The sequence below is a fragment of the Sitophilus oryzae genome, unplaced genomic scaffold (genome assembly GCF_002938485.1).
Source record: "Sitophilus oryzae breed Bouriz unplaced genomic scaffold, Soryzae_2.0 scaffold_119_pilon_pilon, whole genome shotgun sequence".
Taxonomy (NCBI): domain Eukaryota; kingdom Metazoa; phylum Arthropoda; class Insecta; order Coleoptera; family Curculionidae; genus Sitophilus; species Sitophilus oryzae.
The window spans coordinates 2,175,550-2,193,635 of NW_022145837.1; the positions used below are offsets into that span (position 1 = coordinate 2,175,550).

At 29.6% G+C, this 18,086-nt stretch overlaps 1 long non-coding RNA gene across 6 annotated transcripts; it reads left to right on the forward strand.

Moving 5' to 3' along the window:
- The first annotated feature begins 644 nt into the window (after positions 1 to 644).
- Positions 645 to 7,682, forward strand: LOC115891902. Of its 6 annotated transcripts, none has more exons than XR_004051937.1 (9): positions 645 to 731; positions 1,391 to 1,832; positions 2,118 to 2,208; positions 2,642 to 2,698; positions 3,367 to 3,832; positions 4,406 to 4,495; positions 4,942 to 4,998; positions 5,662 to 6,080; positions 7,668 to 7,682. It is a non-coding gene; the product is annotated as an uncharacterized LOC115891902 (long non-coding RNA). The 6 variants fall into 6 exon arrangements; XR_004051936.1 differs by lacking the exon at positions 645 to 731 and having other exon boundaries at positions 1,248 to 1,557; positions 1,682 to 1,832; XR_004051939.1 differs by lacking the exon at positions 645 to 731 and having other exon boundaries at positions 1,248 to 1,467; positions 1,556 to 1,832.
- The last annotated feature ends 10,404 nt before the right edge of the window (positions 7,683 to 18,086 follow it).

The window sequence follows — 18,086 nt, forward strand, 5'->3', positions numbered from 1 at the left end:
CAACGGCTACACTGAATAGACTACACTAGTAGACACCTCTTATTAAATTACATAATCTAACAGAAAATAAAATGGTTTTGATCTCTTTATATATTTTATTAAAAATATATACACATAACAGAAACAATTTTAGAAATCAGATATCAATCATTGATTTTTCATTAATTTTTGCTTACATTCTTTACTTGACTGTTTTGTGTACTTATATTTAACTTTTTTTAAAGTTAAGTGTACTTATAATTAACTTTTTTACGCTGCGTAGCTAGATATTCTGTGCTTATAGCTACTGTAATATATTCCTTTGTGTTTGATTTTTTTATTGTATTTTTAGAACTACTTTTATTTATTTTCTTGTAGTGAGAATGCAGCTATCTATGGTTAATTTAAAATTTCATCTTTTAATTTACATAGTCATAGTTTAAGAAGTAAAATGATATATTTATAATGACATCTTATAATAAATACAACATCAAATGAGGTAATACCGTATGATTGAATAAAAACGGTGTCAACGATGGCTATGAAATGGAGATCGCTGTCATTTTATATGTCAAATTATATGGGAAATGTCATCGATCGTCATTTCCAAGCCAACTGGACGCTGTTTTTTTTCGATCATACGGTATAATTAACTGTTATTGAGTTTTTTTTAGTTATACTGGTGTATTTATCCTTTAGACTTGACTTACTATGAACGTATAACAAGAAGTGTTAAACAACTTCTACAATTGGTAAGTTTGGTGTTTTATACCACTGTACATGTATGCAGTGAAGAAATAACAAGAAAATCTTACATTTACTTATTAATGAAGTGTCCCGTCTATTCAAATTTTTCTTTTGCCGCTCTTAATTGATTACAGCGCCATACTTATTTAGTGAGAATTTTTGGAACTATTGTCTAAATGATTATGGCGCCCCCAAACGGAAAACTTTAAAATTAATTAAATACAGGTTTCTTCCTTTGCTATATATGAGTGGCGCCATCATGTCTTAAATATTTAAACTAATCATTTACAGGTTTCTATAAAAAAAATCACAGCTAATGCTATCTAACAATAAATAGCTGAACTTCAATAATAAATTTCTTAGAATGTTAAAGAATTCTGCAATTTTAAGTTCCCACAAAGTGCCAAGTGAGATCCATCTATGAATAAAATATTGTACTAAATTTGGTTCTAACCATAGAAAAATATTTTTTTTTTATATGAGTTTTTAAAAGTAAAATATGAGTTTATTTTCAGTTTAATAACAAATTTTCTAGTTAAATATAAAATATACGATCCATATAATATATTTAATAACGAATTTTTAATATAATATATCTACAATTCGTATTTTTCAGCTTAATCTTTGAAGACAATACAATAAGACGTAACATTTTTTATTACAGATTCAGATAGGTAATAATACAATAAAGTTTTCTTATGAAGATAAGAAAGGAGAATACATCAAGTAAAATGGAAAGAAGTAAGATTTTTTTTTGGGAAAATGTCTATGTGTACATGTATAGAATTTGGTAAGAAATCCTCACCGATTCTACCCTGCTTTTCAATAGAGGTGTGGGCCGAGAAAGAGTAATGCTGGAGCAACAAAATTAGCATCCTGTTGAAAAAACGAATGCGCGAGATTTTGTTTGCTTATAATTGTTTCCTTCAATTCATTTGTGCAAATACCTCTTCAGAAAATTATACTTCCGAACATTCAGGTCCATGGAAGCTATGCTGTACATCCCAAATCTGATTTTTTCGATGATATAAAGATAATTTTTTTCTTAATTGTTGTTCCACACTGGTAGAAATGTATTATTGTTATGGGGAGATGCAGTGAATAAGGTAATCTATAATTTTTGTGTTTCAGTGGATCTTTTATTTGTTACAATTTTTGTCTAAGTAAAAACAACGTAAATGAAATATTAATAATACTAGAAAATACACATAGCTTTATATTTTACTGTATAAATATTTGTATATTACATTTCAGTATAATAATTGTTACTTCATAAATATTATAAAGAAAAATAGATTTTAATAGAAAAAATTAACTTTACATGCATTTTTAGTATTTATTATAAGATTATAACTGACGTGTATGTTTTTTTAAAATCTACTATATTTTAGGTTTTTTCTATTGATGTCCTCACTCTCACTTTTTATAAGATATAGAGACAATAGTAACATGCATTTTAAAATAATTTTGGAATCATACAAGGTGAGTGAAATATATTTTTACTTTAAAAGTTTAGTTTTTAAATGGTGTGTTGTATTTTTTTTGCACAGTAGATTTGTCATAAAAAGTTCCATAACATAATTTATACCTAGTAGTTTTTGAAATATGTATTGCCATTTTTGTACTAAATTTTCTGTTCAATTAATATTCTATCAAAATTTGTTTATCAAAACATAAAGTTAGATAAAAGCTGTATTTATTTATGATATAAAATGAAGAATGTTTCATTTGAACACAAAAATTGCATCACAAACATGTTATATAAATTTTAATAGTTATTATTTAATTTTAGGTACTGTGATGTTGTTTTATTTCGTTCAATTATATGTTAATTATAATATAGTTATTGTTAGATGAAATGAGGTGTAATATACTAGAGAGTTTTATTTTACTTATACTGATTTATTTTTTATAGACTTGGCTTATTAACAAAGAATATATAGGAAAAAGCGAAAAATGACTTCTACAAATGGTAAGTTTGGCATTTTATGCTACTATGCATGTCTACAGTGAAGAAATAACAAGAAAATCGTATTTTACTTATTAAAAAGCGTTTTCGTCTATTCAATTTTTATTTTGGCGCGTTTAATTGTTTACAGCGCCATTCTTATTTAGTGAGAATTTTTGGAACTATTGTCGAAACGATTATGGCGTCGCCATACGGAAAGTTCTTAAACTAACAAATTACAGGTTTCTATTTTTACAATGTGTTGGTGGCGCCATCATGGGTTAAGTATTTAAACTAGTCATTTATAGATTTCTGTATAAAAAAAACACTGCTATTGCTATCTAACGTTGAATAGCTGAACTTCGATAATAATTTTCTTTGAATTTTAAAGAAATCTGCAATTTTTAATTCCCAAAAAGTTTTAAGTGAGAGCCATCTATGAATCAAATTTTATAATAATTTTGATTCTAACCGCAGAAAATATATTTTTTTGTATTTAAATAATTTAAAATGTTGTTAGATTTATCATTTATTTTAATAAACTCGTTTATTTTCGGTTTGATAACAGATCTACTGGTTAAATTAAAATGTACAATTTATATAATATACCTTACAACTAATTTTTAAGGTGCTTGTCAGATATAACACCCTCCGAATTTTTAATATTATTTATCTACAATTCGTATTTTTAGTGCAATCATTGAAGTCAAAGTATATAACCGTAACAATTTTTGTTACTGATGCATATATGAAATAATACATTGTTAAAAGCTGTTTATGAAGATAAAATGGAGAAAACACCATGAAAAATGGAGAGAAATAATATTTTCTTTTGGGAAGATGTGTACTTGCATAGAATTTCATAAAAAAATCTCACAATTGTACCCTACAAGTGTGGGCTAAGAAAAAGTAAAGCTGGAGTAACAAGATCGGAATCCTGTTGAAAAAACGGATCCGCCAAATGGTTTCTGCTTATAATTGTTGCCTTCAAATAATTTCTGCAAATATCTCTTCAGAAAATTATACTTCCGAACATTCAGATGCATGGAAGCTATGCTGTACATCCCAAATCTGCTTTTTTTGATGATATAAAGATCATTTTAGTGGTTGTTCCATGCTGGTAGAAATGTATTGTTATGAGGAGATGCAGTGAATAAGGTAAACTATATTTCTTGTGTTGTTTTAGTGGATCTTTTATTTGTTACAATTTTTGTCTCAGTAAAAACAACGTAAATGAAATATTAATAATGCTAGAAAATACACATAGCTTTATACCGTATGATAAAAAAAAAACGGCGTCCAGTTGGCTTGGAAATGACAATCGATGACATTTCCTATATAATTTTACATATAAAATGACAGCGATCTTCATTTCATAGCCATCATTGACGCCGTTTTTATTTGATGATATGGTATTTTACTATATAAATATTTGTATATTACATTTCAGTATAATAATAATTGTTACTTCATATATACCGTATGATCGAAAAAAAATGGCGTCCAGTTGGCTATGAAATGACAATCGATGACATTTCCCATATAAATTTACATATAAAATGACAGTGATCTTCATTTCATAGCCATCGCTGACGCCGTTTTTATTCGATCATACGGTATTTTAAAGAAAAATAGTTTTTAATAGAAAAATTTTAGCTTACATGTATTTTTTTTTTAGTAGGTATTTATTATAACTGAGGTGTATTTTTTTTAAAATCTACTATATTTTAGGTTTTCTATTGATGTCCTCACTCTCATTTTTTATAAGATATAAAGACAATAGTAGTATGCAGTTTAAAAATAATTTTGGAACCATACAAGGTGAGTGAAATATATTTTTCTTTAAAATTGTAGTTTTTAAATGGTGTATTGTATTTTTTTGCACAGTAGATTTGTCATAAAAAGTTCCATTTGAAAAATACCATAACATAATTTATACCTAGTAGTTTTTTTGAAATATGTATTGCCATTTTGTACTAAATTTTCTGTTCAATTAATATTCTATCAAAATTTGTTTATCAAAACATAAAGTTAGATAAAAGCTGTATTTATTTATGATATAAAATGAAGAATGTTTCATTTGAACACAAAAATTGCATCACAAACATGTTATATAAATTTTAATAGTTATTATTTAATTTTAGGTACTGTGATGTTGTTTTATTTCGTTCAATTATATGTTAATTATAATATAGTTATTGTTAGATGAAATGAGGTGTAATATACTAGAGAGTTTTATTTTACTTATACTGATTTATTTTTTATAGACTTGGCTTATTAACAAAGAATATATAGGAAAAAGCGAAAAATGACTTCTACAAATGGTAAGTTTGGCATTTTATGCTACTATGCATGTCTACAGTGAAGAAATAACAAGAAAATCGTATTTTACTTATTAAAAAGCGTTTTCGTCTATTCAATTTTTTTTTTTTGGCGCGTTTAATTGTTTACAGCGCCATTCTTATTTAGTGAGAATTTTTGGAACTATTGTCGAAACGATTATGGCGTCGCCATACGGAAAGTTCTTAAACTAACAAATTACAGGTTTCTACTTTTACAATGTGTGGGTGGCGCCATCATGGGTTAAGTATTTAAACTAGTCATTTATAGATTTCTGTATAAAGAAAACACTGCTATTGCTATCTAACGTTGAATAGCTGAACTTCGATAATAATTTTCTTTGAATTTTAAAGAAATCTGCAATTTTTAATTCCCAAAAAGTTTTAAGTGAGAGCCATCTATGAATCAAATTTTATAATAATTTTGATTCTAACCCCCAGAAAATATTTTTTTTTGTATTTAAAATGTTGTTAGATAAAATAAACTCGTTTATTTTCGGTTTGATAACAGATCTACTGGTTAAATTAAAATGTACGATTTATATAATATATTTTACAACTAATTTTTAATATTATTTATCTACAATTCGTATTTTTAAGTGCAATCATTGAAGTCAAAGTATATAACCGTAACATTTTTTGTTACAGATGCAGATATGAAATAATACAGTGATAAGAGCTGTTTATGAAGATAAAATGGAGAAAACACTAAGAAAAATGGAGAGAAATATGATTTTCTTTTGGGAAGATGTGTACTTGCATAGAATTTCTTAAGAAAATCTCACAATTGTACCCTGCAAGTGTGGGCCGAGAAAAAGTAAAGCTGGAGTAACTAGATCGGAATCCTGTTGAAAAAACGGATCCGCCAAATGGTTTCTGCTTATAATTGTTGCCTTCAAATAATTTCTGCAAATACCTCTTCAGAAAATTTATACTTCCAAACATTCAAATCCATGAAAGCTATGCTGTACATCCCAAATCTGCTTTTTTCGATGATATAAAGATAATTTTGATGGTTTTTTCATGCTGGTAGAAATGTATTGTTATGAGGAGATGCAGTGAATAAGGTAAACTATATTTTTTGTGTTGTTTCAGTGGATCTTTTATTTGTTACAGTTTTCGTCTAAGTAAAAACAACGTAAACGAAATAATAATGCTAGAAAATACACATAGCTTTATATTTTACTGTATACATATTTGTATATTACATTTCAGTATAATAAAAAGCAGAAAAAAAAATATAATAAAATAAGGTTAGTTAGTTTTCCCATAGCCAATGCTTTAACTGCCAATATGCACCTAATGCAAAAAACACCACATGGGAGAGCAAATCGTAGCTAAAAAAAATTTAACAGCATACCGCTCTTTAGAGGACATCGCTTTTAGTAATATGAAAAAACAGTGTTTTCACTATGTATATTTGAAGTAAAACTTCTTACAAACAGCTATTACATTGAAGGATATAAAAAAGCACTACGTGGGAAAATCACCAGGTCCACGCAGTAGGAAAATCACCAGGTCCACGCAGTGGGAACATCACCAGGTCCCCGCAGAGGCAAAATCACCAGGTCCCGGCAGTGGGAAAACCACCAGGTCTGGGAAGCGGGAATATCACCAGGTCCCCGCAGTGGCCAAATCACCAGGTTCACGCAGTAGGAAAATAACCAGGTCCCGGCAGTAGTAAAATCACCAGGTCCACGCGGTGGGAAAATCACCAGGTCCACGCAGTGGGAAAATCACCAGGTCGCCGCAGAGGCAAAATCACCAGGTCCCGGCAGTGGGAAAACCACCAGGTCAGGGAAGCGGGAATATCACCAGGTCCCCGCAGTGGCCAAATCACCAGGTTCACGCAGTAGGAAAATAACCAGGTCCCGGCAGTAGGAAAATCACCAGGTCCACGCGGTAGGAAAATCACCAGGTTCACTCAGTGACAAAATCACCAGGTCCCCGCAGTGGCAAAATCACCAGGTCTTTGCCGCGCCGTGTCAAAGTCACCATGTCTTCGCAGTGGCAAAATCACTGATCGATGACATTTTCCATATAAATTTACATATAAAATGTCAGCGATCTTCATTTCACAGCCATCGCTGACGCCTTTTTTTCGATGATACGGTACCTAATATTGTATTTTTTAAAATATGTAGGTACTTAGAAATGATAATTTCAAATAAGGCAACTATAAATATCATTAACTGTGTATAGAGTTGCCTATATAATGAGCTAGGATTTTTAAATTATTTTTTAATAGTTTTTTAATTATAATTCAAATATTTCTAAATACAGCTAACTTAACCATGTTTTTTTTTATTTTTTATTACTATTAAAAAGGTTCTTTTTGTTACAAAAATTCCTATATATTTTATATTTTATGTACCCTATCACCTATCAATTTACTGGTTATTTAGAGTTATACCGAATGATCGAAAAACAGGGGGCCCAGTTGGCTTGGAAATGCCGATCGATGACATTTCCCATATAATTTTGCATATAAAATGACAGCGATCTTTATTTCATATCTATCGCAGACGCCGTATTTTTCATTTCATAGCAATCGCAGACGCCGTTTTTTTTTTTGATCATACGGTAGAAGTAATATTTTTTAATCAAGCTTGTTAGTGAACAATTAATGACTTATTTCTGTATTTTTCTTCCAGAACCAAGACTTTCCAGAAGGGTAGCCAGAAGATTTATTTACCTCAACATAGACATCAGCATGTCCATCAGCACCTTGGATTTTAATATACTTTTAATATTATATTGTTAATAATATAATAATATATATATTATGTTAATAAATAAATAATAATTAATAATAAATGAGTTTTATTGGACTAAAATATATTATACCGTCAATTCGTGAACAACAAGAAAATGGCATTTAATTATAACAAATGTAACCTAATATTAACGAACTTACAAGTTGTTCTGGAATAGACAGTATTCTATAATATATTCCAGCATATTCAGATACAGATATAATTTTTCAGAATAATATATTCTGACCTGCTAAATAATCAGATATTTAGATCAAAAATTCTTGAGAAAATGGTGAATGTAACTGCTTTACTCCTGGTACTGAAAAATACCGCCTCCTCGCCACTCATGTGTTCCTGATATAAATTCAAGGCGTCTCACTTTTAACAAAAGCTGTCCAAAATAATTTCAACCTGACAAAAAACGGAGTACCCGACCAACGAGTTCGAACGAGTTAGATTTTTTCGAAAAACTGCTATAACTTCCAAACTATAAGAGATATCGAGGAACGGAACTCGGCAATCGATAGGGATTCAATTCTCTATAAGGGTGCAAATTAGGGGATGATCGGAGACAAAAAGTTTTGGCGAAAATGAAGTAAGGTTAACCCCTTACCCATTTTTCGCCAAACATTTTTTTGTTTCCGATCGCGCCCTCGTTTTGCGCCCTTATAGAGGGGTTGAAATGCCTATCGAAAGCCGCCCTCCGTTCCTCTCTAGCCCTTATAGTTTCCGAGATATTAAGGGTTGAAGTTTGGAAACGAGTTCGAAGTGCTAGAGATAGCAGAAATATCGTTGAAAAATGCTTTATTTACGTGTGGTACTAAATTTGCTACTTACCTCCTCACGCTTATGCTATCCTGATAGAAAGCGGCGATTTTGGACACGGTTTAAAAATTTTCGTGCGGTCTTTGCCAAAAATTGAATTTTCTCGGATATGTATCAGGAGTACATAAGAGCGAGGAGATATTGGTACTTAATTTGCTTTTTACCTCTTCACACTTATGTGCTTCTGATAGAAATCGGTGATTTTGGACTAGGATTAAAAATGTTCGTTCAATTTTTATTAAAAGCTGAATTTTCTCGGATTTTTATCAGGAGTGCATAAGAGCGAAGAGGTAAAGGTAGGTATTATTTTTATCAAAAATACTGTCTATTCCTGCGCAACATGTTTGGTTTCTTAGTATTAGAATACATTATTTTTGTCATAATTAAATAACTTTCTATTTGTTCATGATTAGACAGTATTTCTAATATATTTTAGTTCAATAAAACTCATTTACTTAATATTAATTATTATTTATTAACATATCATTTTTTATTAACAATAATAATATAAAAAGTATATTAAAATCCAAAGTGCTGATGAACATGCGGATGTCTATGTTGAGGTAAATAAATCTTCTGGCTACCCTTCTGGAAAGTCTTCGTTCTGTAAGAAAAATATAAAAAATAATAAATTGATTGTTCACTAACAAGCTTGATTAAAAACTATTACTTCAATAATATATATGATAAAAAAAAATGGCGTCTGCGATGGCTATGAAATGAAGATCGCTATCATTTTACGTGTAAAATTATACGGGGAATGTCATCGATGTTCATTTCCAAGTCAACTAGACGCCGCTTTTTTCGATAATACGGTACAATATGATGGAAAAAAATACGGCGTCTGCGATGGCTAGGAAATATAGATCGCTGTCATTTTATATGCAAAATTACATGGGAAATGTCATCGATCGTCATTTCCAAGACAACTAGGTAGGTTTTTTATCATAAGGCGCGATTTTTTTTCGATCATACGGTATAATTTTATAACCAGTAAATTAATAGGGTATAATTTATCTGAAGTCAGTCGGAATAGATGGGATTCTTAATTTTGGTGATATCTTTGGCGCCTTGGTTGGCATTGTCGGAACGTCCACAGGAAACGTCAACGAACAAGAACCAAATTTAGTTAATTATTGTTTTTAATTGTTTAATTATTACTCTTAATTTAAATAGTCTTTGTCTATATATCTATCATCGTAAAGATATATAACATGATGTTAGATGTTAATATTTAGCAAGACAGTTACAATTCGTTATATGAATTAGTTTTTGAGAAATGATATATTTTTTTTATTTTAATTTTTATTTACCAAATTTTAAAAAAAAGCACCTTCACCATTTTGTCAGGAATATGGATTTTTATGGCTCTCTCGAACAATATTATAAAATATATAAGAATTTTTGTACCAAAGAACTTTTTTTAAATGAAATACAAGGAAAAAAACATGGTCCAATTATCTGTACTTGTTATTAAGAAATATTTTAGTTATAATAATTAAAAAACTGTTAAAACCTAAAATTAAAAAAAAGATAGGCAACTCTATATACACGTTAAGGTATTTATGGTTGCATAAACATGAAATTAAATGAGCGCCAAAATGTGTTATTTGAAATTAATCATTTATAGCTACATATTCGGCTTAAAAATATACCTTTGAATATAATTTACCTAAAATTACTTAATTTCCTCTTGAATGATGAATTTTATTTTCAATCCACTGTTGAATGTTGATTTTAATCCACCTAATGGCATCTTGAAGGGGGTTGTTGAGGTGCAGCTGTCCCAAATATCCCATACAAAAACTTAATTTTAAATGGATTTAGAAACAAAATGAAGTGAGTACATAGAAATAATATCTTTCACAGAATGAAGATAATATGGGAGACAAATAAAGAAATAGAATTATAGGGAATTCAAAAAAAAGAAAAATGCATAACTTTGAAAAGTCTCAGAAGAATGACACAAAAAATTATACATATAAGAAGACTTAGAAATGCAATCAATAGAAGAGCTCATAGAATTGAATAATGGCATTCCCATAAGAATATATGAGAGACAAATAGTGAAATAGATATATGATGCACTGTAAAAAATAAATGGTGGATATATTGAGTCAAAAGGCATAAGAATGAATAAATCACAAAAAATATACAAATATATAAGACAGTCATTGGAAGAGTATTATACAGAATTAATAAATGATATTCCAATAATAAAGAAAATATAAGCGAAAAAATTAAATAGGGATATGATGAATTGGATAAAATGGCATAAACATGGAGGTTGAATTGGGAAAGAATGGCATGAAAATAAATAAATAGCTATAATGCTAAACAGACAATAGAATTGATGAAATATGTGTCTCAGAAGAATGACACAAAAAGGAGGAGTTCATAGAATTGATGAATGATGATATTGCATTAATAAAGAGAATATAACAGACAAAAATTTTATAACAGAGGTAGGCCAAAAGCCAGAGAAAAAAAGTAAACAAATATATGGTCAATAAGAAATGGGAATTGACAAAAGCTACGCTTAGCCTCCTCTCAGAAATATCTGGTCAATATATATGACATAAAGCACATAAAAAAAAATCCTCCAGAGCATATAGGTTCGCCTCCCTTCATCAGATTTAACCCTTGGCCGACGATTAAGCCTCGCCAGTCAGTTCCCATCCCAGCTAAGCAGCCTCGTCTCGGGTCACCCTCGTCACCCATCGAGCGGACATCCACCGGGACCCCCTACAGGCGGACCCCCCTCATCATCTTCAATGTGTCCGATATCCCGCCCCCTCTACCGTCGAGACGTCACGGGATACGTGCACGAAGAAGTCTCGTAGCTCGGGTGCCAGGTCGTATCCGGCCGAAGCCTCTAGCGTTAGAACACCTAGCTCGTAAACCAGAGGGTGGTGACTCCCTTGGGTACCTATGCATGCTACATAGGTCATCGATGACCGAACATCAGGGTTAGGGGGTGACCCGGGTCTCCTCCTCTTAGGGGAGGCTAGCTATGATGCTCTGGAGTCGATGTTACTTAGGAAAATTCATTAGCAAAATGCTAGAAAAGCCAGAAGTGATTAGCTGTGAACGTGTTTTTCACTAAATGGCGAATGCGCCAGGAATTGATCGGAAATTAGTCCTTGTTTTGAGATATTTAAGCGTGTTATCGTGGGTTTAAATTATATTTAAACACAGGCAAACTAAACCAACAGAATCCGTAAAAATTCACCCATTTATGGCATATGATCTGTAAAAATTACATGAAAATGTATCATTCAAAACTAAAATTCTGTGCAAGAAATTACACAAGCAAAAATGTATTCGAAGAATAACACCGTATAAAAAATAACACATATAAAAATACTTGTAAAAATACAGTCAATGGAATGTTTTACAGAATCGATAATTATTCCCACAATGAAGAAAATATTATTGTCAAGCTCTATTATAGAAGTAAAATTCTATAAGTAGATGGTATATTTTACCAAACAAATAAGACCTATAGAATTACAGTCAATTTTATAGAATTCATAAATGGTGATATTATTTCCACTATCAAGAAAATATGGGAGCCAAGCATTTATAGAAAAATGAAAGTAAACCAAAAACCATATGAAGTACACAGTTACCAAAAAGAAAAAGAAGTGGTCAAAAGCCAAAAATTGGCCAAAATTAAAAATAGAAGGTCTGAATTTATCTATGATAATAAGGAATCATTAAAATATAACTCAGAGACGATTGGATTTTTTTTTCATAATTGAATTTAAAAATGATGAAATCCACTAATGAACATTAAAAACCAGTAAAAACGTATTTACCCAAAATAAACTAAATTTTAGATATACTTATTAAAAGACCTGATGCACTGTTGGTAATATTCATCAAAAGGATAAATGTACTGCCCTGGAATTGTATACATCCATGGATTTGTTGTAGGTACAAAATCTGTAAAAAAATAGATAATATTAGAATTGATTAATTATGCTATATCACTTGTTTTTTTTTCGCTTCATTATCATTAAAATATAACTGAAGAACTATTATATAATAAATTACTTTTAATCAGATAAAGGAACACCAACTCTTAAAAAGGAACGATGGCCAAATATTACACAAGGTGTGCCCTAGGTCTCTAGTTCTAGGTGGTCTCTATGTGCTGGCTTGTATTATTAATAGATAATGCTCTTAAAAAGGAAAATTATAATTAATAATTATATATTATATTAAAGCAATGCAAAATTGTTAATACAAATATGACGACAGTATAAAAGTATTAAACTCGCGTAAAGGTATTTTATTTTATCTGAAAGCATTATATAATTATTGAGAATGGGACCCCTAACACCTACTTATTCTAAACGGCGCGGCGTAGAAAGTTGTTTGCCTGTATTAATAAAAACCAAAAAAGTTATCTTTAGAAATAAAAAACATCTTTAAACTCTACACAAAAAAAATGGTCTAAAAAATACCAAACATCTGTAAATATTACGCATTAGCATTTTTTTAATGTACAATAGGGTTATCAAAGAGAGTATCTATATTTCCATATACTCAATTTAGAAAAAGAAAATTATGAAAAAAGGAAAATTGTATCAGGTTTTAATGATGATGTAATTGAAATATTTGAAAGTGAAAAAAACTATAGAAAGCACACAAAATCATGGGTACTTACATTTTCAGGAGATTAAACAGGCCTTAACGAACAGAATACACTTAAATAATGTTCAGAAAAATTACTTTTTCCATAAAGAAATGGAAAAATTGTAAGAACGACATAACACGCTGCGAACGGAAAATATTATACTCTCAACGTTGTCAGATTTAATACATTGTAAAAAAACTATTACTTTTTGTTGCATAAATAATGGTCTGTCCAAAAGAAAAAAAAAATGTATTCTACCGAAACAAATTTTACCAATGTTTATTATGTGTTTTCTAGATTTATCATAATTTTGTAGCTGTCCATCCAATTCGTTTTATACTTACAGAAATCTTGATTCGGGTCAGTTTCAGAACTTCGCTAACATTTTGGCAACCTTGGAAACACTTTAGTTCAAAATTTTCCCACTTTTTTTTATATTGGCGCTACCGGCGCTCTTCTTCTTTTTCGTTTTTCAGGTCTGAACAGAACAGTAACCACAGAAAGAAAGTAACGTTCTTCTTCTTTTCATATTTATGGTCCTAAACCATAGGCAACCACAGATTTGTCATATATTTTTTTCTTCTTCATTTTTAAATGGCATGAACATGTATCTATTCTCTGGCTTGAACTTTTAGTTGCTTTTAGGTCATGTGGCCAGTGTCCAAGAAAAAGTAATCAAAAGGAAAGAGTCCATACTATAATCTATGGATAATTATTAGACAAAGACAACAATATAAATAAACATTGTACATAAACAAGTATAAAGATATAACAGAGGAAATAATAAAAAAATCTTAAATAAATAATTTATTATTATATAATACAGATTGAGACTTCTCTCCGAGACACAGGGTGTAGCAGTTTCATTTTTATTTCGATTTTTTCAATACCAAGAGAATTTTTTTAGTTTAAAAAACGGTGAAAAAGTATATTTTTTACTCAGTAGTTTTAATCTTAGGTTTTAATACAGGAATACAGGTAGGGACGTAGGGTCTAGGGACGAAAATTTATTATTCTTCAAATCACTTAAAGAACATGTAGGTAGCACCAGCTACAGTAGAAGTTCAGGTATAGGAGTCATATCGACATCGTAATCAAATTTCTCATATCGAAAAACACTCAGACACACTCAGAAATTATTTGGAAATAAAAATATCGAAATAAAAATGAAACTTGTACACCCTGAATCACGAAAAAAAAACATCTTTGGACATAAGTGTATAAGAACTGTTTTACATGTTTTTATCTGCAGAATATGCTGTCTCAGTTTCCCGAAAACAATTCGGACCACCCTGTATGTGATATCATCTAGAAATTATTATAACACAAAATCATCGAAAAAAAAAAACAGCGATGGCCATGAAATAAAGATCCCTCTCATTTTATATGTAAAATTATATGGGGAATGTGTGTGTGTGTCATCGATCGTCATTTCCAAGCCAACTGGACGCCATTTTTTTCGATCATTCGGTGTAATTCGGTTCATACACGATAAAAAACGTCGTACAGTCTCCGCCGGACCAACAGTTGTTTGGTAATCGGAAATTATACACAGGACTGGACTAATAATACGAAAATTACTTTTGGTATAGCTTTTTATTTATTTATAATTAGTGTTTTCATCCAACTTATTACGACAATTATACTCGTTTTGTGCACTTAACACACTAAAAACACTGTCTTATAAATAAACCGCGATCATACCTCTGAAAAAAATTCAAATAGTTTTATTTTTTATTTTCTTTCTTCATTCTTTTTAGCTTGTTTAAAAATAAATTTTGGCAGTACATGGATGATTCTTACTTCAATTTACTCTCAACCTTATCATCACTTTGAACAACAAAAAGAAAATAAAAAAGAAATGCTGTCGATTTTTCTTTACAAATAAATAATAGTTTTTTTTATTTTTTTTCCTACAATTTATTTCTTGATTTTTTTGTCTGTCTCTCTTTTCAATAAAAAATTTAATATCTACATTTTCGTACAGCTAATGAATAGTTCCTTTTTAATTATTAAATTATTTACAATATTAATTTTATTTTGCCTAAAAATTTTATATAAAAGCGGCATGTCTTCATATTTAATTTCATCAAATCAAAAAGTAATAGTTCCTATACACATACACATATATACCTAGTACAGTATCCTATATCTCGAAGCGTATAATTTTAAATTAAAAATATTAAACTAAATAATTAACATAACTATAGAACGAAAAAAAAAATAATCGTATTATATTAAATTATTACTTTTGATTTGACTTAAATTCACAATATAGACAAAAATATAATATCTTGAGAACTCTTTACGGTTCGATTGCATTGATCTAAAAAAGAAGCTCCAAAAAATACAAATTTTTTCAAAATTATTACTCAAATAATTATTATAAATTAAAAAAAAATAAATGCAAGTTTTTTTTTATTTTGGAAAATTAATTTTTTGGAACCACCCTTTATAAATTCACACATTTCTTTCTTTTTCACTGTTTGTTTTTATTCTAAAGAAACCAAATTAAAAAAAAAATAAACAATTAATTCTCAGTCTTAAAACACTAAAAATAAAAACACAAAAAAAAACAGTTTTCTTCTGAACAATAACTTGACATTTCCTGTTAAAAGATTTTATTTAAAACTACTCTAGTATATTTTTTTGAATCTTTTAACAAAAAATAAATTTATTTATAAAAAATTGCTAAAGCCGAGACTACACGTAAGGCGTTTAGTGTTTTAAGCTCAATCTACACAGACATCGATTTGATTGGTCCGAATTCTACGAACTCAAGTTTTTTTTCCTAAAATTTCCTTTTTATAATCAGTCTCTAAGGGAACAACAACAAAAAAAAATAAAGGACGGTAAAGAAAAAATTGAGAAATATTGAGTATTAATCATTAAAATTATAGATATATGTCGGATGTCACTGCCATTTAATCGATTTTTTTGTCGAATAAATTTGAAATTTGGACGAAACCGTTAGGTTAGAAAAAAAACGGCGTCAAGTTGGCTCGGAAATGACAATCGATTACATTCTCCACATTTTCACATATAAAACGACAGAAATCTCCATTTCCAAGCCTACTCTGACGCCGTTTTTTTAACGTAAGGTACATCAATCTGTTGTTTGACGTCATTGCTATATGTAATTCCGTCATATTGATCGCAAACGTTTCTTAAAGACAAATTTCAAATTTATTCGATAAAAATAATTGAAAAACGGCTAGTACAATATTTTTTGACACCCAGTATACGGAGAAAAATTAAACAAATGTTAAGGAAGACTGGCTAAGGTTATCATAGTGTGTGTGTCTTTTTTAAATAAATTACTTGAAACTATTTATATCAAAAAGAAATGTGTTATTATTCAGTATAAATTTTCCTTATTAATAATATAACCTTAAAACTTAAAATTAAAAAAATTAATGTGTGTGTAAACAACGTTTGAGAAACTAACCGAAAAAAAATGGCACTTCAATGTATTTTATATACTTTTTTGAAAAATTTCTTTTCTAGTACGACGAAGATCGAGACTTTGATAGGAAAAATGCAAACGTAACGTAGTGATGTAAGTTTTTTAAACATTTTCCCCAATTTATACTATCCTAAGAAACATACTTAAACACTCTGAGTTAGTTTCACACGCCCTGTATATTATTGAAACTGAAATTCGACTTCAAAATGCATTCTGGACCTTTAAAACACACGTTTAAAGGTTTAGTACATTTCAACTAATTTGGGAGAAAGAAAAAAGGCGTCATGGTAGACGTAGAAATCTCATTAAATTTCAAGTTTTGTTGGGTTTAACGATAAACTGTAATAAAAATTAATATTTCCAGTAATTTTATGAAATATTCGCTATAATTACTGTTTAAACAAGTAAAACCATGTTTCTTATTATCCTAGTATAATAACGAACAATTATGGTTCATTTAAACTAATTAAACAGGTGGCAATCAAACTTTTTCCACAAATTATGTCAAATTAGGCGCTGGATCTATTTTTTTTCAGTGGCACACAAAATGTTTTTTCACTACGTGTAAAATAATTTTACTCAAGCTTTGCTATTAGTACATGATAAACTGCAAAGAAATTGAATATTATAAATAATATAGCAAAATAGCATCGTTATATCTGCTGTTTAAAAGCAAAATTAAAACACTTATGGTTTATTTGAACTAATTATACCAGTGGTAATCAAACTTTTTTTGCGGATTTATGTCAAAATATGGGCGCTGGAACTATTTTTGTTCAGTGGCACACAAAATGTTTCTTAGGACGTGTAAATATACGCTATACTGTGCTGTTTCTTAAATTTTTAGTACGTTTGCCATATCAAAATGTGAAGATAATTTATTTCACAAAATGTTATATAGATAAATAATAAATGATTATGATTGATACATCAGAAAAATATATTTTTTTCAGGAGTGTGTATTTTTTTTGGCTGTTGTTAAATTGGATAATTAATATTGTACTGCTGTTTGAACAAATCAATAATACTGACGAAAAATGTGTTGTTTTTTTGATAAAAAACTACGACGACCTATCTACAATTTTCAACAAAATTCAAATAAAATATCCTCCAAAATATTAAATCAATCATATTCCTATCAAATTCTCGACCTCGCCTCGATGCTGTAGCTCTCTAGCATACAGTACGTCGCGTTGAGACGATCTCCATCAAACTTAACCTCAAAAATCAGCGATTTTTGAGGTTAGTTTACTTTTTTGACATCTCAGTCGTGCGCCAGAGCCGCGCGCATCGATTTTAACTCCAATCACAGATCAACAACAATATTATTATGGTCAGCATGACTAGCGCAATGTCCGGCATATTTTTTTCGCAGTCTTCA